Below are 22,701 nucleotides of genomic sequence, written 5' to 3'. Positions count from 1 at the left end.
AGTCACTTGTGTCATAAGATTTGGTCACTTTAGTCATAAGATTTTGGTTAAAAAGGTTATCCATTCATGAGGAAGAGTATTAAAACCTGAGAAGGTTTTTGCTTGTTTGAAAGAGACAAAACGTGGCACAGAAAATCCATCTTCAATTACCACGCTTATTCTCTAAAACTATCTGGCATCCAAGGTGCCTGGGTGTTTCAGTAAGTTAAGCATCCAACTCTTGATTTCAGCTCAGGTCATGATCTCGGGGTTGTGGGACTGAGTCCCGCGTGGGGCTCCACACTGAGCATGGAGCCTGCTTAATATTGTTTCTCTCTGCCCTACTCGTACTCTCTATCCTCTCTCTCCCTAAAATAAAAATAAATAAATAAAAATAAAAAATAAAAATATCTGGCAACCACGGAATTCTTTTCCATTTTTGAGGAGTATTTTGATTCACTTATGAAGAAAAACTCCTTTTGTGCTCAGTGATGCAACTTAATATGCCAGGCTAACTCCTTCTTGTCAAAAAATTGAGAATCCATGTAAAAGTAAGGCATAATGATGACTGTTATCTTGACAATTGCTATGTTACTGCCCACATTATTAAAAGCTTTTCTTGTAACCAATATTAATGAGAAGTACGTAATCACTATGTCGGTATTTTTAAAGTATCCCTATTTTCCAATGATTGACCTATATTTTCTACCAATTCTCCTAAGATTTTTCAATTAAAAATAATTTTAAGGAAATAACTGACTTTGCCAACACGTTCCAAAATAAAATTGAGTGTAAAAACAAACAAAAAAGGCAAATCAACAGGTAGTTTGGGCCAATTATCAAATAATCACAAATTATTTTCATAGACCTGATTCATATTTTTCTGAGTAATAATATTTCAGTGTTTTTTTTTAATTTGTGTATAGTTGACACACAATGTTACATTAGTTTCAGGTATACAGTTGGGTGACTGGACAAGTTTATACATTATGCTATGCTCACTACAAGGGTAGCTGACATCTATCCCATTGCATCACTATTACAGAATCATTGACTATATTCCTTATGCTGTGCCTTTTATTCCTTGATTAATACTTCTTTTAATTAAACTGACCAAATTGAAGGGACTTAGGATGCACATAAATGCAGGTCCCAAGAGCAATAAAAGTTATCGACCCAATATTGGAAAACTTTTCTTTTCCTAATAGAAGTCTCCCAATGTGGCCTGTTTAAAGTTCTTATCTTGAATAAAAGATTTTGCCTCAGATCTCACAATGTGAGATTGAGCCCCATAGTCAGGCTACATGTTGAGCATGGAGTCTGTTTAGGATTCTCTCCCTCCCTCTCTCTCTCTCTCTCTCTCTCCCTTTCTCCCCCTTCCCTATTCATGCTCTCTCTCAAAAAAAAAAAAAAAAAAGAGAGAGAGAGAGAGATTTTGGCTCTTTTTCCTTATACAAAACAATAGTTACAGAAGCACCTTCAGGGTGAACCACTCATTTCTACTTTAGCTAACAAGAAAATACAACTTCTTTATCGTTGTTAATTTGATATTATCAAACAAGTAGTTAAAGATTATACTCATTTTTGTGTCTTTATTCAGGAAACAATCAAAGTAAAAGCTTATTTTCCTTAGACAGCTATGGATATCAATACTGTTTTTTGTTTGTTCCAGAAGGCATAGATTCAAGTTATTACTTTTTAGAGTTTCTTAACCTAGAATCCATGTATTGTTAGGAAATCTATAGGTTTCTGTAATTATACGTAAAGTTTCATGTGTATATACCCATTGTGTTTTTTTTTTTTTTTCTGGCAGTAATTTATTTATTTTTTTTTTTTTTTGCTACCTACCATCCATATGCCCTCATTCTGTTACAAGTACCCTACTTCCCTCTGGGAGGCAATCCTAGTGCCTAGTCCATGGAAAGTGATAAAGCTGACTCTATCTCTTGCTCCAAGAGAGGTGTGCAGGATTAGTCTGTGATTTAATCAAAACCAATTAGCACAAAGAGAGTTTTGATAAGGCTTCCGGGAAAGAGGCTCTCTTTTTCCAGTTTGATCTGAATAAAGCCCAAGGGGATGCTAATCCTCAGCAATGCCATTGCCACCATCTTGCTCGCAAATGAAGCCAAGACTGATGCTGTATTAGTGGAAGCAAAGAAATGGAGAGCAGCTGAGTCCTACTTACATTATTTTAATACATAAGTTAGCTCTATGCCTAGACTTCCCATATTTTAGTAAACAACACACAGACACGCATGCACATTCATACCTCTTTCTCCCCAACATACACAGAGCTGACTTCTTCCTTCTTCAGCTTAACTGCTACTGGCTTTCTCTGACCTATGCTATCTAATAAGAATTCCACTCTCAGTATCTTTACATCTGTCCATCCTACCTGTCTCCTTACATGTGCTCAAAATCATATGCTATATGCAATATCTTAATTCAATGAACAGGAATTTGGCCAGTTTTCCAGCCCTTTTCTGTCAAACTATACAAAGTACAGGATTATCTTGTAATTTGGGGCAGGGGGGATAGGAGGGAGGAAAACAGACTTTAAAAACTGAAGATTCAAATAGAGGTCATATTGTAAATTTCACCAATGATGGACCAAATTGAAATTTTTATTAGACATATACGAGAAAACATATTTCAGTTAGGCAAATTATCTTTAGCATAGATTAGGAACAAAGGATTTTTATGCATTTGAATCTGCATTCCAACCAGACTTAGCTGACATAATTATGGGGCCCCTAAAAGTAACAGTTAGGGTTTAGAAGCACACCACTTCTTTTGAACTGGCTCTATAAATGCCAAGAGTATTTCAGATTAAATGGATAGATTAATAAACATCTTTGGAATATCCATCATTAAGGTTGATTTATGTTCTATTGCCAGCAATAATTCAAGGAAATGCCATGCTATTCAAAAAATATTTCATGCCGTTCTCCCCATTTTGCCAATGATATGACAACATGTTAAGTATGACAGTATCTATATTCTTTCGTTGTACTAACTATACTCAAAAGCCAATAGAAATTAAACCACTTTAAGTTTACATGGGCATCAGCACAAGAACCACTCATATTTATAACTCTGATGAATGGCCTTTCATTTATAAATTTATAGTGTATCCATAATTTCTTTAGGGAACCAAAATGCTCATTCAAAAAATTGCCACAACATTTATCTATGCAAAGATGATGGATATGGTTTACAAAATTAAATGCTTTTAAAAATTAAAATCATATTGCAAAAAAAAAAAAAAGGACAGGTTTTTTTCTTGGGGTTCTCACATTTTAAAATGATCACAACTGCACTCTCAGCACTTATAATGCTTAATCTAGATAGCGTATTAATATATGTATTAAATATTTCCATATATATTGTTGCTAGTGTTGTGCAGCATCAGTGTGAACTACTGGACATCAAGTACTCATAAATTTATTTTATTTTCTAATTCTATTCCACTACATTAAGCTATAAAATATATAAGGTATAATTAGAATGTAATATTTTATATGTATATTACTGCATTTGCTGTACTTATTTCCTCAGGACCACTCCGAGCATACTGCATGGTGTACTGTAAGCATGGACCATTATAAAGTATAATTTAAATAAAATACGTATTTGCCAAATATCAACATCCTATTTTTTATACTTGTTATTTAAGTTTATCTTTATTTATTTTGGGGAGAGACATAGAAAACAAGCAGGGGATGAACAGAGAGAGAGGGAGACAGAATTCCAAGCTTGCTCCATGCTGTCAGCAAAGAGCCCAATGCAGGGCTCAAACTCACGAACCAAGAGATCATGACCTGAGCGAAAAGTCAAGAGTCAAATGCTTAACCAACTGAGCCACCCAGGCGCCCCAATAGGGCATCCTATTTTATACCAGTATAGACTTTGTTCAATTGGAAAAATCAGTTAAGTAGAAGAAAATGAAAGGTAAAAATTATCGCTAAAGTAACCAGTAAAAAGCAAAGTATCAACATGACAATTGTGAAGAAGAAATGCACACTGCTGTTATGTATGATGTGTTCTGGTGACATTCCTATTCTCCCTTCATTTCTCTCACATACTATCATAAGTAGGAAATGCACACAAATCTCAGTGCTATGTTGTTGGTTTTATTTCTGAAGTAGTTTTGCTTTTTAAAGATCTATCCTACTATTAAAGAATATATAAAACGATTGAACCTGAGTTTACTTATTTGGTAGTCATATGCACAACTATCTCCAAATTGGTAACTTTATCATTAGCTCACCCAGTCAAAAAAAAAAAAAAAAATGTGTTCCAAATGCTTGCAAAATTCATACGCAAAATATTTCTTACATATTGCACTCTATTTTGCTTAAAACTAACATAATGTTAAAAAAATAATAAAAGAAAGAGTTTACATACCCCAGTGGATCGCTAGCTCCTTCTGGACAGGAACTTATTTATCATCATCTTTGGGTTACCAGTGGCTGGCACAGCACCTAAGATATAAGGCATCCCCCATAAATGTGTTTGAATTAATTCAATGATAAAGTGCTGACCAGAATCCATTTGGAAGGAATGAATTCAATGACATAACCATTCTATACATTAATCCTCTTCCTCTGTATCCTACATTATTAAAATAGCAGTGCACGTTCTTATACATTTGAATGACAACTTTATTCTGAAAATCATTCTCAAGAATAACTGCTTTTAAATTATTATTATATACTCTTACTGTCCTTTGGGTTTGGTGAAGGCAATAAAGTGTTTGAAATCATGTACTTTTGAGTTAGGCAGACATAGATTTAAATCCTGTTTCCACCATCATTTTATTTACATGGTTTATATCTTATTTACAATGCTTAGCATACTGCCTGATACATAGGATGCCCTCAATAAATGATAACTACTATTTGCATTCATGACTCTTTCCCTCCCTCCTTTTCTGTGTGGTGAAGAATGACCTTATCCAAGGAAAGATCTGGCTTTGTCTTTGGCTACAGAGAGGTGATCTCTAGGGCCTCCATGTGTCATATCTGGCAGGAGTGTCTTTGCTTGCCTGAGGGCTTTGGCCACACAACAGTCAAACAGTGTGATTTTGGATGGGGGATTGGGGCCATGCGGTATCAGTTTTGCCTCTAGAAGGAACTGGAGATTAAAGGTATCAACCCATAGTGACATCCGGGAAGGGCTGGAGACTAAAGGTCAACAACTTGGGCAGTATGTAATTGCAACCCAATAAAAACTCTGGATGCCAAAGTCTCAAGTGAGCTTGCCTAGTTGACAATGCATGCTGTCGCAATGATACTAGAAAAGTAATGCCTCCTGACTCTATCAGGAGAGCTCACTGAAAGCTCTGTGGTTGGTTCTGCAGGCCTCAAACTCAGACTCAGTCTCAGCCTTTTACTTACCAGCTTGAGACTCGGCCTTACATACTTTTTCCCCTGGCAGATTTTAATGTATAGCCTTTCCCTGTAGTAAACTACAACTATGAGTATCATCTGTTTTAGTGAATACTTCTAGCAAATTGTCAAACTTGAAGGTGGTTTTAGAAATGTCTGAAACTTGGGAGTTGGTGTCAGAGTATGTGGAGAAATGTGTTTGTAGTTGACCGAGTTTGTAGTTGACTAATCATATGGCTGGTTAAACTCTTGTACCTTCCTTATTTAAATCTAGAAATTCCCCAAACTTTGAAAGATATTTTACTTGACCACTCAAGTTACCTTAACAGAACTCTCACTATTAAAAATCACTTTGAAGTGATAGTGTTTATGTATAGATAATATGGCCTTGTCTTATTTTTTTCATTGCTCACAAACAATAAAAACCACCCCCACCTCCACACTCCCAGTAATAAATGCAGAAGCATGTTTTGTTGGTTTGGTTTTGTTTTGGTAATGTGAATGATAGTAATATTCAGAAGTGAATGAGTCACAAACAGTAAAATTTCTAAAAATTAGTAATAGTTGATCTGTCAAGGTCAGATGTTAGAAAATTAACTTCATCAAAAGACGTGCTAGTTTTCAAACAAAATATTAATTAAATCACACTTTCATTTGTGCTTTTACTAAACGCTTACACTACACTCTGCAAGAAGCTGTTCACAATCTTGTTGTTGGTAGTTTTTTGTTTTTTGGGGTTTTTTAAGGTTATAAATACAAATTTGGTAAGCAGAATTTAAGATGCCCCTCCCAAATCCTCCCAATTGGGGAACATGCTCTGCATAGTCCCGAGATATGTGAATATGACAGATTTGACTCTCATGAATAGGTTATATTACATAACACAATAGACTTTAAAGCAGTGGGGTTATCTGGGTGGACCTAACGTTTTAAATCTTGATCTAAAGGGCAAAGACAGAGGAAGATGGAGATTTGATGCATAAAGAGGATTCAATACACCATTGCTGGCTTCAGGATGGCGGGAGCACCTACAGAGCCCCCAGGGAAGCTATGGACCACCCCTGATAGCCAGCATGGAAATAGGGACCACAGTCCTATAACCAGAAAGAGCCGAGTTCTATCAACAAGAATGAGTTTGGAGGCAAATTTCTGTTTCCCCAAGAATGTGCAGATAATGAGAACTCAACCAGGCTAACCTTGATTTCAGCCTGTGGTTCTCTGAGCAGAGAGAGCCACGCCATGCTAGAGTCCTGACCTAGAGAACTCTGAGCTAGAAAATGGCCACTGTTTTAAGCCACAAAGTTTTTGCTAATTTGACACACACCAATAAAAGCTAATAAACACAAGAACAAAACTGCATATGTTTGACTGACCTCTGTTCAGAATTTCACTCTGAAAATAGGGACACTTATGTGCTAAGATTCATTCACCATGTAGCCCCTAGTTTACCATAGCCAATACTGAAAATTCATAAACCCACTCTGAACAAGAAATACAGACAAGATACTATGCCATAAGCTATACACTGAATATTTGTGTCCTCCAAAATTCCTATGTTAAAACCTAATGCCCAATGTAACGGTATTAGGAGGTGGGGCCTTCAGTTCATGAGGGTGGAGTCCTTATGAATGGGATTCCTGCTCTTATCAAAGAGACCCCACAGAGCTTCCTACTTCTTTCTACCATGTGAGGTTACTGCAAAAAGATGGCCATTTAGAAAATGGGCTCTCTCCAGACACAATGTGCTGATGCCTTGATTATGGGCTTCCCAGTTACCATAACTGTGAGAAATAAACTTCTGTTGTTTATAAGCCACTCACTTTATGGTATTTTATCATATTAGCTAAGACTAAGTATGGACTAAGAATGGAATGTTTTTATTGCCTATAAACAGATAATTTGGAAACCTCAACTCTCTCTCTCCTATATGGAAGGTGTTCAAAAAGTAACTTGAATATGCTATGAATTATCTCTTGATTTTCTTGAGCCATCTTAAGGGGTGGGAACAGGCAGTGCTCAAGCCTTCTTGAGACATACATGGGAAACGACCATATGCTCATTGCAGAATGACAAACTCTCTATGTATCTAGAAAGAGGTTGGAGGTCACTTAAGAGGAATCTCCCGAGAGTCTTCATAGAACCTGCTGCCACAGCTGCTCCCCGTCTCATTCTCTTTTCATTCATTACTACAATGCTGCCATATTATTTTTAATAAAACACAAATCTTATCATGTGGTTCCCCCACTCAAAATAACCAACTGTGATGGCCCTCAAGATAAATTTATTCATCCACTTATATGCTAACTATTTAAGTGTGTACAATATGCCAGGTTCTGGGCTAGGTGATAGGGACATGATGGTAAGTACGACAGACAAAGTCCTGCTCTTCACTGAGCTCTGCTCTTTCAAAAATATACTTCCTGTCTTATTCATAAAAGACTGTTTTTTAAATGTTTTTTTTTTTTTTAATTTTTGAGGGGGGGGCAGAGTGTGAGTGAGGTAGGGGCAGAGAGAGAGGGAGACACAGAATCCAAAGCAGGCTCCAGGCTCTGAGCTGTCAGCACAGAGTCCGACACAGGGCTCAAACTCACCAACTGTGAGATCATGACCTGAGCTCAAGTCCAACACTTAAGCAAATCAGTCACCCAGGCGCCCCCTATTTTTAAAAATGTTTTAATGTTTATTTACTTTTGAGAGAGCGCCCACCCGTAAGCGGGGGAGGGCAGAGAGATAGGGATGCAAAGCAGCCTCTGTGCTGACAGCAGAGAGCCCTATGCAGGGCTCGAATTCACAAACCATGAGATCATGAGCCAAAGTTGAATGCTTAACCAACTGAGCTACCTATGTGCCTGGCTATAATTAGTATTTAATCCTTAACTTGGGTTTCACTCCTCTGGGAAGCCCTCTTTGACAATTTTAGGCAAATTGGGCACCCCTTCTCTGTGTTCCCATAAAATACTGTTCCTAACCATATAATAACATTGACCATATTGTAATAAAATTGCATGAGATTACACATCTGAATCCTCCATAAGCAGAATATAGGGAGAAAATTCAAGAAGTGTATACACTCCAAATTCCTAGAGTCAATAAGAGATTATGAATGAGTAGTGCCCCTTGAGAGGAGCTAACCCTGGATCTACTTCCTTCTGTAGGATGGGATATACAATATATATACACAATGGAGAGAGTATCCTAACTTGAGAGTAAGAACTAATCTGGGAGGCTAGCTCCCAGAATGAGAGCCTGTGCTAGCCCACACATCTTACATTATGTTATGCTGTGATGATAATTCCTCCTGACCCTATATACCCTCTGTCTCAATTATGAGCTCCTGGAGGTCTGGCCCTTTGAAGACTCCAGTATGCAAGCTGGGAGGTCAGCTACTATCTAGCACAAAGAGGCTATTAATCAGCTTACCTAGTGAGACAACAATCTTGAATGACAGAATTTGAGAGTAAAAAGTTGTTTCAAGTTTTCTAAAACATTCCCTGTGAGAAAACACAAGCAAAATGTGGATCCTAACAGACAGAGCCAATATAGGAACTCTCATGTACTTAGGGAGGAAGGGGAAAAGAAGTCTACGGCAAGGAGAGATGCAGAGCTCAGAGACAAGGGCCAGGCTTTCTGCACATCTTGTTACTTAACCTATAAGGAGGTGGGGCAGGAGAATGTCAGCTGGATAAAAGGAATCCAAGGGCCTATGGGCTAACAGTTCTCTTTCATGGACGTCACTTGTTGGGGAGAGGATGGAGGAGGTCAGAGGCCTCTCAGAGGATCCCTGTTGTACGTCTTGTACCCACCTAACCTGCGAAGGAGAAATAAAACACTGGGGAAGGAAGGTTCCCAGGCAGACTGAGTTAAAATGGGCTATTCTTCACAGGTTGTGTGCATGTACAAAGGACCTGACAACTTCTGTGTTCTGCTCCATCTTCTCCATTCCCAACATGCTCCCCTACACACACAAACACACACAAACGTGACACAGAGGAAGACTGAGAAAGCCCTGAGATGAGAAAAGGAAGAAAGACTTCAAGGTAATGGTAGGTCAGTAGCAGCCGCTCCAGTTCAAAATCTAAGTGGGGCTAACTACACCATCAAGAACAGAAGCCTCTACTGATAGAGACAGTATCAGAGAGCAGATGCCAGGAAGGATACAGAGGACATCCCCAGGGCCAGCAGCCTTAGATATCATGCTCCACACTCCCGTGTCAGCCACAATGATTGATACATAAACCCCTCAAGATGGTTTTGTTAGTGTGGACAGGGGAGGGGCAGCAGGAAAGTGAGATTTGTGAGGCACCTAGAAGGGCAAAGAACGTAAGGAGCCATCCCCCTCAGGGTCATGCAAGCACAGGGTTGCCACCAGAGAGGGAAGCCTCCTTACATGTCACACCCAAGGTGCCTCTCTCATCCCAGCCTAGTCCTGGGTCTGGACGGGGAAATAGAGAAACAAACAGCAAGAGATGATTTGATAGCAAAGACACTGAGTTATTTTGTGTTATATTGCATTTATTTTTAGTGCCTGTCAATCTGCCCAGTAGGGTAGGGACTCCAGAATAAGAATGCATTACAGAAACAGCTCCATTTTCTTTGTATATTAGAGTATAAGTGGATAAACTGTGAATCTATTAGATGTGTCTCAAAAATTATTATAATGTTTAATCAGATTATTTCTCTATGTAAATTACCCAAATCACTATAAAAATCATTTTTTTCTTTATACTTTTATACATTCTCTAAGCATATCATGTGCCTGTTAAATCACATGCTACCTCACTCAACACTGAAACAAAATCAAGAACATCAATTTCTTAAGCGCCAATAAAAAGATGGCCACTTTACTCCCCTGCCAGCCTAAAGCATATTTCCTAGCATCCTCTTGCGAAGTCTGCCAAAAAGACACATGATCTAAAATCTTAAACTGCTATAAATCTGAGATACTATGGCAATTTGCCTAATTTAAGCCATTAAGACACGTGTCGTGGTTCCTTCCACAAATTTCAAGAATGTTCATATGTTCTATTTAATAACTCCATAGGTAGCAGTATTATGTAGGAAACCGCTGCTAGGACCTGTAGGTTTTACCTTTGTTCTCTACCAAGTAGTGAGTGTTCTTGGAGAAGTCACTTATTCTTTCAGGGTATTATATTCATCACACTAAAAGGCTAACCTAAACAACTTCCAAAGGCCCACCTGCTCTTCTAACATTTCTACTTCAAGGAGGCAGTATCTTCTAATGTTATTGCTCAAAAAATTTATTTTCATGAGGCAGTAGTACAGAAACACACACAAAATGAAACTGTAAAAAAAGGATCATTTCCTCACTGCGTTCTGTAGGTGAAGAAAATTTGTTTACTAGGGTAATGACAAAACTGTGCCTGGAACCCAGGGCTGCTCTTTACCAGCTTGGTGCTCTTCCTGGTGATTTCTAATCCTTTTGGAAAGGCCATTAGGGCTGAGAGTGCCGGCTCTGAAGCCAGCCTGCTAGGTTTACACTCCTGTTCTCACTCATCAGCTGTGTGATCCTCGCCTCAATTTCCATGTCTACAAGATATGAGGAATAACACCAACTGCAAAGGGCTGTTGTGAGGAGTAAAATAATGAGTACAAAGCAAACGCATAGGACCCTTCCTGGCAGCCAGTAAGTACTTAGCAAATGTTGGTCTTTATTACTACTCTGATGGCACATGTGGACAATACAGAGACCAAAACATTCTGTGTGTACACAGAAGAGAACATAAAAGGCTTGCTAATAAATACCACTGGAGATTTACTCATCTAAAAAGTCCATTCCTTACTCTCCTAAGCAGACCATATAGATAGCAGAAAGGAAATTTTTGTCAGGACTAGAGATAAAAGAAATGTGAAGTCATTTACTAGCAGAGTTTTAGGGAGGAACCCTAGCTTCCCACCTTCACTTTATCATTAGTAACTGGATTCTGGAAAGCTAGACCATGTCTCCAAGTCTCAGTTTCCTTCTCGGAACTTTTCCTATCCAGGGATACTTCTGGAGGTTTCTCAGACGTCATTCATAATTGAGGTCAAAAAGGAGATTCCATATATTAATTTTAATAATTCTCATTAAGTGAACAATATATAATCTTTAATTACCAAATCTTTTGTTTCCTTGTTTCACATCAGATTTCCTGCCATTATTAATTTAGGCATGATTATAGGAAAACATGCATAATTTGCAATTCAAACAGTCTTTAATCTTAAAAGGATTTCCATGGGTGGAAGAAATGGTGAACAAGTGCCCCAGCTCTGTCCCTTGCATGGCCCACCACTTGTGCAAGGGATCTCAACTCATAAAGGAGGAGCAGCGCTGTATGGCTTTAAAATGACTTCATTCCCATATTTACATATTTTTAATAGGGCTATGATGAATCTCCTTCCGCTTGACTCCTATTTTGAGCTGTGATATTTTAATCTCCATTCTTGCTGCAACTTAGCAGATGAATGTGCAGTGTGACAGAGCTCAGAGGAAATAGTATAAATAAAGCAAAGTGGAGCTATGACATCTCACATTTTATAGCTTTTTTATTGTAGCCGAAGCATAAACAGAGCACAGCTGTGTTATACTTACTGCTGTGAGCACTCCCTCAATCCGCACCCCCTATTGCTTTTAAAAAGACAGTGCTCTTATTCAGAAAGCTATGGCTGTGGGTAGCATGGCCCCACCAGGGCAGCCTCTACCCCAGACCTCTCCATTTAATGTGTTTCTCCTCTTATAGATGTAGATTTGTTGGGTTCTGTATCATTCGTCCGACTGAAAACCAATATGCCAACCACAGCCCAGACGGTACTGCAGCAAAAGTGCACTGCTCTCACCGAGTGGAAGACAACACCACAACCAAAACTATAATTTTCACTCCTTCTCAACACACACATTGCACCCAAATAATGTCCAAACACTCTCTTAATAGAAGACACACAACTAGCTGGAAGTATTCAAAATAGTGCACTCTCTTAACGAGAAGCCCCTTCTAAAATGAAGAAGTTATACTTCTCACTTTCACGTTAATTCTTAGTCATGTTTGAGTGAAAGTTGGAAATGCCAAGAGGGTGAAACAGAGCGAGAGCTAAAAGAGTGGCACTGAGATGAGCAAAATAATTTCACTTGCTGAGACAGTCATCAGAGTTTATAATTTTCCAGGCTTGTTACATACTTATATAAACCTGAAGACACAGTAAACCAAGCAGCGAGCACATTCCACACTCTGACAAATAAGAAATTATGTATACACAGGGTCCAGAACAAGCACCTGATCTAAGCAAAGCCAATCAGAGTCCTTCCCTGAGATATTTTACTTAAGTAGGATGGAAAAAGCAGCAAGCTATGAAATTCCTGAGCTGGCATCCATGGAGACATTTCCTCCCCTGGGGAGAAATCTCTATTACAGCAAGAAAGAGTAAAGTCGCTATCTCAAGTGACAGGGAGACAAGGCAAAGGGATCAAACCCTGAAAGAGGAGGACTCCATGGTCCCAACTTCTCCCTAGGCCAGTCCTCAGAAGCCATTCCTGCCTTCCCCCAATTTGGTTACTTGCCTTCTTTGTATTCCTTTACCCGACACATTTCAGCTTTTTCTTTTAAGCCACCTCAAATCAGGTTTCATCACAAATAAATAAATAAATAAATAAATAAATAAATAAATAAATAAATAAAAATCCTATTACACCTTCCAGAAGAGACACTCTTTTTCAGTTGGCTTAGGATTTTTTCTTTTTTCAAATACCACCACACTCTTTGTGGGAAGGAGGGAAAACCCTCTGGGCTTGTAAAGGAATGTGTAATGAAAATTCAAAGACACATGCATCCAAGTGAAAAGAATATAGGGGCATAGTAGCCTATACACCAGCGAAGTGAACTGAAAGACAGGAAGATTGATTTGCATCATCATTAACATGGAAGGAGAAAAGCACAAGAACACAATAACCGCAAGAACCACCTCCATTGACAAACATAATTGTTTCGAAACAACAGGCCCAACTGGGCTAACACAGGGGCAAAGTTGGTACCCCAAGCTTCTCAGCTATCTATCCGCCCAAAGTTGCTCTTCTGCCAAGCTCATTGTTTACCAAGCTGCCAGCCCAGCCCAGGGATCTGATTAGCAATTTGCACTTTTGTGAGAGGATTAACAGAATTCCTTTGTTTTGATGTCGGATTATCAAACTGCATCTTTAAAGAGGTGTGACCTCATCCAGATTCATAAGCCTGCTCCCTTGAGAATGACTTGAATTTTACTCTACTTGCGCAACATATAATTTCATAAAGGAGTTACTGTCAAAACATGGTACTCAATTCTTGATGTGTGCGAAGAAGCACATTTGTAATGTAAATAACCTCAGAAGTTTTGTGATATTTTAAAATAACCCATCTGGTGGGAAAACAAGGATTTTCAACCCATTTGGTTCCAGCACTGTAAATTAGTGTGCATCTAGCTCATAGAACCCAGAGATAAACCCCATTCCCAAACAGAGACGCATGATGCTTTTCTTTTCAAGGGCAAGCATTTTTAATTGTCCCATTCTCTTGAAATATTTTGAAAAAGGAAAGCAGAATGAGCAAAAGAATACACTGAGGAAAACCAAAGAATTCGATGGCTAAGTTCAACACGATGATGATATCAGACTGTTTATACTGCATGGTCTGTGTGTCCAGCTTTACCTAAATAAAGATGAAGGAAGAAAAAACAACTCAGGTTTATATTTCATTGACTAATAGGCAACTAATCAGAAAGAGAGTCTTGGAAATTTCCACCAAAGTTGGGCACAAGTAAAACTTTCAAAGGGGGCATGTGCAGGGTGGTATTTTCTCAACAGACTGAGAAAATTAGTCTGCAGACTTTGCACTGGTGTGATTTTTACTTGAGGTGGCCATCTCAGATAGAAGGCACAAGAACAGTCCCGGCTGTGAAAGGCATGCATTCCTGGTGTGAGAACTGTATCTTGGGAAGTACAGAAATGCTCATTCAGCTACAAATAGCAAAAGGGCAGTCTGGCCACAACAAATGCTCAAAAAGCCAGACACTGCTGCAGATGAAACGGCAGCTTTAGTTGTTGACAAACTAAAAATCAAAACAAACAAGCAACCAGAACATCCTGTCTCATAAAGAGGAAGTATAATTAAATATGTGTCTATTTTTAATATTAATACAGATTGTTACCCAAGGATGATAGATTGGGAATGTTTCTTTCAGTTTGGCAGGCCCTGATAAATCAGGTGAAAGGTATGTTTCTCTGTACATATGTATGTTTGTTAGTACAATGCATATACACATGGCTATTAAATCGATGGTTGTTTTTTAATTAATTTATTTATTTAGAGAGTGAGAGAGAAACAGAGCACAGGAGCAGGGGAGGGGCAGAGAGAGGGAAACACAAAGTCCCAAGCAGGCTCCACACTGTCAGCTCAGAGCCCAACATGGGGCTCGAACTTATGAGCCGTTAGATCATGACCTGAGCCAAAGTCGGACACTTAACCAACTGAGCCACCCAGGTGCCCCTGAATCCCTCTTAAACAGCTTTCTCTTATATTTGAAAATAGCCCTTCTACATGGATTATTTGCTAGTTTTGCCTTACTAACTAAATTGGAAGTATCCTTTAAAGGTGGATCATGGAGCGCCTGGGTGGCTCAGTCAGTTGAGCATCCGACTTCAGCTCAGGTCAGGATCTCACAGTTGGTTGGTAAGTTTGAGCCTCACATGGGGCTCTGTACTGACAGCTCAGAGCCTGGAGCCTGCTTCAGATTCTGTGTCTCCCTCTCTCTGTGCCCTTCCGCCACTCATGCCCGCCTGCACTTTCTCTCTCTTGCTCTCTCTCAAAAATCAATAAACATTAAAAAAATTTTTTTTTAAGTGGATCATGTCTCTTAAGAGCCTCATCCAGTGGCCTGCATACAGTTTGGTGTTCAATAAAAGTTGGATAAATAAATTCAAAAGACTTGTAGTTAATTAAACAAATACGTCAGGGAGAGTAGGAGGAAAAAAATAATTTAGTAAGAATTTGACTTTAACCACAAAGCTGCCTATATGGAATTCAAGAAGAAAACAATGTGCATTATTTATACTTTCTGTAACCATAAATATAGAACACCAGCCAAAATCAACCTTGAATTATTCATTTAGTCAACATATATCTGTAGAATGTCTCCATTTGCTAGGAACTAACTCGGGTTCCAGAGATAGAGTGATAAACAAAACTAACCACCTCCTTGCCCTCGTACAGCTAACATTCTACTCGGGGAGTAAAAAAAAAAAAAAAAGATAAATGAATTGATATTATGCTATGTTAGTTAGAAAAGGTCTAAGGACAAAAATTAAAGGGGTGATAGAAAGTGTTTAGGGAAGTGCTAGATAAAGTTTTAGAGGAGAAGGAAGGGCCTCACTGAGAAGGTGCCATTTGAGTCAAGACCTGAAGGAAGGACTGGTTTGACTAACTCGGTAATGGAGCAAGAGCATTATAGGTGGAGGAAACCTTGTAGAATGCAAAAGCCTTAAGAAGGGTGGTGCCCAGCCTGTTAGAGAAAGACCAATGGGCAGTACGGTTACTGCGGAGTGAGTGAGAGGAGGAGAAGCAGAAGGTGAACTCAGCAAACAGAAGGATAGGGGCTGACTCTGCTCCACGAGGGTCGCGGTTAAGGACTCCCCTGAGGAAGGAAGCCATTGCAGGGTCTGGAGCAGAGAAGGACAGAATATGACTAATCTCATTTACACTGTAAAGGATCACCCTGGCTGCCATATGAAAACTGACTGAAGGGGAACAAAGGCAGGAGTCCAGTTAGAAGCCTACATCCGCAAGCGGAAATGATGGTGGCTTGGACCAGACTGGAAATAGTGGAGATGAGGAAAGGTCCTCAGAGCTTGGAAATATGTTGAAGGTCATGCTGACAGAGTTTTGCCAAGGGATTAGGTGGAGTATAAGTGAAAGATAGGAGTCGAGGATGATGAAAGTTTTGGGGTCTGAGCAATGAGAAGAATGGATTTTCCTTTACCTGGGTCAAGGAAAGACTTCCAGGGAAACAGGTGTGAAGGGCACATCCAGGGCTCATGTAGATGTGCAGTGTGGAGTTGCCAAGGAGCCATTCCGGCATGTGTGTGTGGAGTTCAGGAGAGAGGTCACAATGTAACAGAAATTTATATTTCCCAAACAACATTCTTCCTAGCTCTGAACACTACAAGCAATTGTTTGTGAATGAGTCTTTATTTAAAAGGACAGAATTTGCAGGGTCTAACATAATGGCCTTTTAAAAAGTACAGAAATCCGTATCCAGACATTTGCCTTTAATAGAAACAATTTCTTAAAGATCATACACTGATAAATCATAGGCAGTTAAATTCATGCTGTCAATGCACATAATGAATGCTAAAGGAATAGCCTAAGTTTGGTCATCTGACCTGATAGGTCTGGAGATCAGATAATTCAGAACAAATATTTAGCCATCCCTGGATGTATATGTTTCACATTTTTCCAGGAATGGAAAGGAAACTTACATGCTCATGCTTCTGAAGGTCTGTTGATGATACCTCATACTGAGCACATGTTTCAGCTTCAAGATTTATGTAAAATTTTAAAAATAAACTTAAAAGATTAAATGTTTTAAAGTTCTTAATTATATGACTTGACCTTTAAATCACTATGTAAAAATGACTTTGAGAACTGTATATTAATTACATTATAGTCATTATCATCATCACCATCATAGCTATCTTTTCTTAAGCTCTACTACATCCCAGGCCTCGTGTATGACTTTTATAATACTACATATCAGACTCTGTGTGCTCTATGTATTAAATCATTTAATATTAACCCCACATTATTCATAAATATTTGTTACACTCAAGCCAAATGTCTCATGAAAGAACTTTATACAGAAATGTCTTCTATTTCATTGTGAAATCAAAAACAACAGCAAAGAATAAAATGTACATAAATATGGGGAATTGGAAGCAATTGAGAAAGTTCTACTCCTGGGTACTTGTCATGTAAGTGGGAAATGTCCATCTGAACAATAATCCTATACTAAATGTCCTCTACCAAATTAAATGCCCTATTCCAGTGAAACATCATCCATGACAATGAATTGACAATAATTTGAGTTGCTGGTTAATAAAAATTAATATAGCACTTGTAGAAATAAAAAGTAATCTAAAACTATTGGCCTTTAGTAAAGAGCAAAATTACTGTACAAAATATTGAAAGGAAAAAAGTTACATTTCTAAAAATCCAACCAATCTAATCAAGTATTTATGATATGTATCTGGATGTCCAGAAACAAATTAAAATAGAAAATATACTTCCACAGTCTTCAGTATTTCTTCCAAATCCTATATCCACTCAAGTTGGCAGGACATAATCAGTGGTTTATTTGGATATTGTCCACAGTTGTAAATGAGCATCATCGTTTCTGTGTTTTGGCAATGGACCATGTAAATGATTATACTGCTATATATTTAATGTAGTAGATATAAAACATGGCACAAAGTAAAAGTACCAAGTTTAGAAAACCATCTCATCAAATAACTTCCCTAAATTCCTCAACGTAAGTAGCCTGCAGACGGTAGGGTTGCCAAATGTAGCATCTCCATTAACACAATCACTCAAGTAACTTTCCATTTCTTCTCCTATCACTTTCACCCCATATCCCAACCCTCTAGATCCCGTTTATAAAAAGGAGTGAAGAGTGACATAAAGTGTGCCTCCTGGCCAGCACAGAGTCAGATGTGGGTTCCATGGCCGATCTAGCACCCCCTCTACAAATCCGGAAGGAAATCTACTGAAACACACAGGAGAGAAGACACACACGCTTCTTTGACATCTTTCATGTTCGTGAAAGCCGACTATAATTTTCTTAGAATATTAAAGTGCCATATTTTTACTGTCATTTTAAACTAAAAAGAAAAGTAGGGCTAAAATACATAATCAGTAAAATAGTTAAGTAGGCAAATTTTATTTCTCCAAATCTTACATCTTCTTTGACAACAAGCTTCTTTTTCTTCTGCCACTTCTTTCCTCAGACCTGCCTCTGACCACATTAGAGTTCAATTTATTTGTCAGTGAAGCTGATCTCAAGGCGAACACCCCATACTTATAACATTCCCTTTGCTTTTTCATTCTCATCAAAATGTACCTTCTTTACCATGTTCTATTAGCCCAGCCCAAATCTTGAACTTCTAAAACCACAGCTAGCCAAGTGATAATACAGTCGCTGCCAATATGCCAAAGATTAGAAGCAGAAACTTGGAGTTGCAAAGGAAATTTCTGAGGTAATTAATTCAACTCTTCACTTCAAACTAGAATCCTCTATGTAATTTCTCTATAGTCATCTCAGACTCCATACAACTCTATCCAGAGATCAAAATGCACTTCATTTTTTTTAAATAAGTAAATCCATGTTGACAGACTGGAAGTCTCAATTTTTTTTTTTTTAAATGTCTTTATTTTTGAAAGAGAGACAGAGTGTGTGTGAGAGAGAGAGAGTGCAAGAGCGTGCATGAGCGGGGCATGGGTGGAGAGAGACAGGACAGAGGATCTGAAGTAGGATCTGAAGCAGGTTCCATGCTGACAACAAAGAGCCTTATGAGAGGCTCCAACTCAGAACCACAAGATCATAACCTGAGCCTGTCAGTCGCTTAAATGACTAGGTCATCCAGGCGCCCCCAAATGCCCTTCATCTTGGTGTAAAACATCCAATTTTAACTTTACTGGTCTCGGTTCTAGAGCTATGCATAATCATTTGTGTTTCAAACCCAGATGCAAGCCCACCTTTCACCCAGCTCTGTGTCCTGGGTTGCTGACTTCTATAACATATCAAGAGAGCCCCTTGCTCCCAGGCTTCCGGTGGGGTTTTGAAAATGAGAGGCTTCAGCCAGAGATCAAACAGTAAGAAAAGAGTGAGGTCAGGATACGTTATTTCTGCAGCTCCCTCCTTGCAAGTGACTTTCAGAGTCTGGTGGTATCTATCTCCCTAGTCAGGTGGGCCTCTCCATACAGCTCCTTTCTCCTGGTCCCTTCAGACCTAGAGGTGGTGACAACTCTCTATTATTATCCCCAGAGTACTCCACCACCCTTGTTGGTTCCTTTCAATAACTGCTTTATTGAGATATAACTCACATACCACACAATTCACCCATTTAACGTGTACAATTCGGGGCGCCTGGGTGGCGCAGTCGGTTAAGCGTCTGACTTCAGCCAGGTCACGATCTCGCGGTCCGTGAGTTCGAGCCCCGCGTCAGGCTCTGGGCTGATGGCTCGGAGCCTGGAGCCTGTTTCCGATTCTGTGTCTCCCTCTCTCTCTGCCCCTCCCCCGTTCATGCTCTGTCTCTCTCTGTCCCAAAAATAAATAAAAAAATGTTGAAAAAAAATTAAAAAAAAAAATAAAGTGTACAATTCAATGGTTTTTTGACATATTCATAAAGTTATACAACCATTACCACAATCAATTTTGGAACATTTTCATCTCTCTGAAAACAAACTCCATACTCATTAGCAGTCATTCTCTGTTTTCTCTCAACCCCTCAGCCTAAGGCAAACACAAATCTACTTTCTGTTTTTAAAGACTTGGCTATGTAGCTATTTCATATAAATGGAGTCATACTATATGTAGTCTCTTGTGACTGGCTCTTTTAGCTTATCAAATGTTTTCAAGGTTCATCCATGTTGAAGGGTGTATCAGTACATCATTTCTTTTTCTTTCTAAATAATATGCCATTGTATAGATACATCACATTTTATTTATCTATTCATCAGTTCATGGATATTTGGGTTCTTTCCACTTTTGGGCTATTATGAGTAATTTTGCTATGAGCATTGTGTACAAGTTTTCATGTGGACATGTTTTCAACTCTTGAATGAACTTGAGAATGGAACTGCTGAGTCATACGGTAACTCACAAGGTTTAACCTTGTAAGAATCTGAGACAGACTTTTCCAAGCAGTTGCCCATCTTATACTCCCATCTGTGATGTACGAGAGTTCTGATTCCTCCATGTCCTCTACCAATACTTATTATTACATCTTTCTTATTGTGGAAATTTTAATGAGTGTAAAGTCTCTTACACTCATTAAAAGGGTCCTGGTTTTCAAAACCCTGTCTATATCCTTATAACTATTCCTTTTATTAAATTCTCCTCAAATTATTCCACCTAAGTCCATCATCTGTTTGGGTTTTACTATTTCTTGCCAGACCCTGACTGACTCCAAGGCCAATCCTTTTTGACATTTTGAAGGACTGTTTTGGAATCCTTCCTAGGTTTCTCTTTTTCAAGCTAAACAACTTCTCATGGGAACTATTAGTATCCAGATTATCTACCCCTATAATTCACCAGCTATAGGCATTAAATTGTCAATGTCCTTAAAATTATTTTACCCATAAGAGACATATGAACTGACTAGTATACTTTTCACCAGGTGATTATTTCATTTGGTTATAGGCACTATACTTCTTCTAATAATGCTGTTAAAGGTGACACTACCTCTTATCTGAGCAGATAGATCTTAACTGTTGGTTTATACTGAACATGAAATCAACCTGAATATCTTAAAAATGGACTGTCAAACTCAAATACCCCCTACCTATAATTGGCCAATTGATTTCAAAATTATATGTAGAAGTACTTTTACACTGTTAAATTTCATCTTGTTAAGTATGGGCCAACACTGAGTCTATCACTGACTTTCTAAGTACCAAATGAGATAAAATGGGTTAAAGTGGCAAGTGTGTCCTTGAACAAAAATGATAAAGTGTTAGTCCTCTTGCTTACTTTCTTCTTTCATCAAAGCTCTTTTTAATGAATAGACAAGGCTTAGCATGTCATATGTGGTCAAGTCTAAAGAAACAATTAGATGGACCCTACCTAGGAATGTCCATTCTTTCTATTACATCCATTACAAGCCAAGACTCTTGGGGTCCCATTGCTATGCTAACCTACCCTAATAGCCTAAATTGTTATTTCTTGTCTTTTTGACACTAGCCATTCTGACAGATAGAAGATGATATCTCACTATAATTTGATTTGTATTTCCCTGATGATTAGCGATATTGAGTGTCTTTTCATGTGTCTGTTGGCCATTTGTATGCCTTCTTTCAAAAAGTATCTATTCAGGTTCTCTGCCCGCTTCTTAATTGGATTGTTTTTTTGTTTGTTTGTTTGTTTGTTTTGGTGTTGAGTTATAGAAGTTCCTTAAATATTTTGAATATTAACCCTTTGTTGGATTATCGTTTGCAGGTATCTTCTCCCATTTAGCAGGTTACCTTTTTATTTTTTTCATGGTTTCCTTCACTATATAAAAGTTTTGTTGTTGTTGTTGTTGTTGTTGTTGTTGTTTCGTTTTGGTGTAGTCCCAGTGGTTTATTTTTTAATTTTTTTTTAGTGGTTTCTTTTTTTTTTTATTTTTTATTTTTTAAAAATTTACGTCCAAATTAGTTAGCATATAGTGCAACAATGATTTCAGGAGTAGATTCCTTAGTGCCCCTTACCCATTTTTAGCCCATCCCTTCTCTCACAACTCCTCTAGTAACCCTCAGTTTGTTCTCCATATTTATGGATCTCTTCTGTTTTGTCCCCCACCCTGTTTTTATATTATTTTTGTTTCCCTTCCCTTATGTTCATCTGTTTTGTCTCTTAAAGTCCTCATAGGAGTGAAGTCATAGGATTTTTGTCTTTCTCTAACTGACTAATTTCACTTAGCATAATACCCTCCAGTTCCATCTACGTAGCTGCAAATGGCAAGATTTCATTCTTTTTGATTGCCGAGTCATTCTCCATAGTATGTATATATGTATGTGTGTGTGTGTGTGTGTGTGTGTGTGTGTGTGTGTATACATATATATATATACACCACCTCTTCTTTATCCATTCATCCATCGATGGACATTTGGACTCTTTCCATACTTTGTCTATTGTTGACAGTGCCGCTATAAACATGGGGGTGCATGTGTCCCTTCGAAACAGCACACCTGTACCCCGTGGATAAATGCCTAGTAGTGCAATTGCTGGGTCCTTGGGTAGTTCTATTTTTAGTTTTTTGAGGAACCTCCATACTGTTTTCCAGAATGGTTGCACCAGCTTGCATTCCCACCAACAATGCAAAAGAGATCCTCTTTCTCCGCATCCTCGTCAGCATCTGTTGTTGCCTGAGTTGTTCACGTTAGCCATTCTGACAGGTGTGAGGTGGTATCTCATTGTGGTTTTGATTTGTATTTCCCTGATGATGACTGATGTTGAGCATTTTTTCATGTGTCGGTTGGCCATCTGGATGTCTTCTTTGGAGAAGTGTCTATTCATGACTTTTGCCCAATTCTTCATTGGATTATTTGTTTTTTCAGTA

General features: G+C 38.5%; 1 protein-coding gene across 19 annotated transcripts in view; it reads right to left on the bottom strand.

The window, feature by feature from the left end:
* The window catches only part of SOX5 (SRY-box transcription factor 5), a 1,024,889-nt gene that overhangs the window by 833,398 nt on the left and 168,790 nt on the right, over positions 1-22,701 (bottom strand). For 12 of the 19 annotated variants that reach the window (XM_086713854.1, XM_086713848.1, XM_086713864.1 and 9 more), the window contains exon 3: positions 4,387-4,463. The gene's annotated coding sequence lies outside the window, so the exon portion shown is untranslated. Of the gene's footprint in view, positions 1-4,386; positions 4,464-9,756; positions 9,802-22,701 lie in introns of all 19 variants that reach the window. The other 7 variants (XM_086713857.1, XM_086713862.1, XM_086713852.1 and 4 more) reach the window with 1 other exon arrangement.

The sequence above is a fragment of the Puma concolor genome, chromosome B4, assembly GCF_028749965.1.
Source record: "Puma concolor isolate L17-30 chromosome B4, mPumCon1.1.hap2, whole genome shotgun sequence".
Classification (NCBI taxonomy): Eukaryota; Metazoa; Chordata; class Mammalia; order Carnivora; family Felidae; genus Puma; species Puma concolor.
Note: the sequence above shows the minus strand (reverse complement) of the source record. Positions and strands in the feature narration are given on the sequence as shown.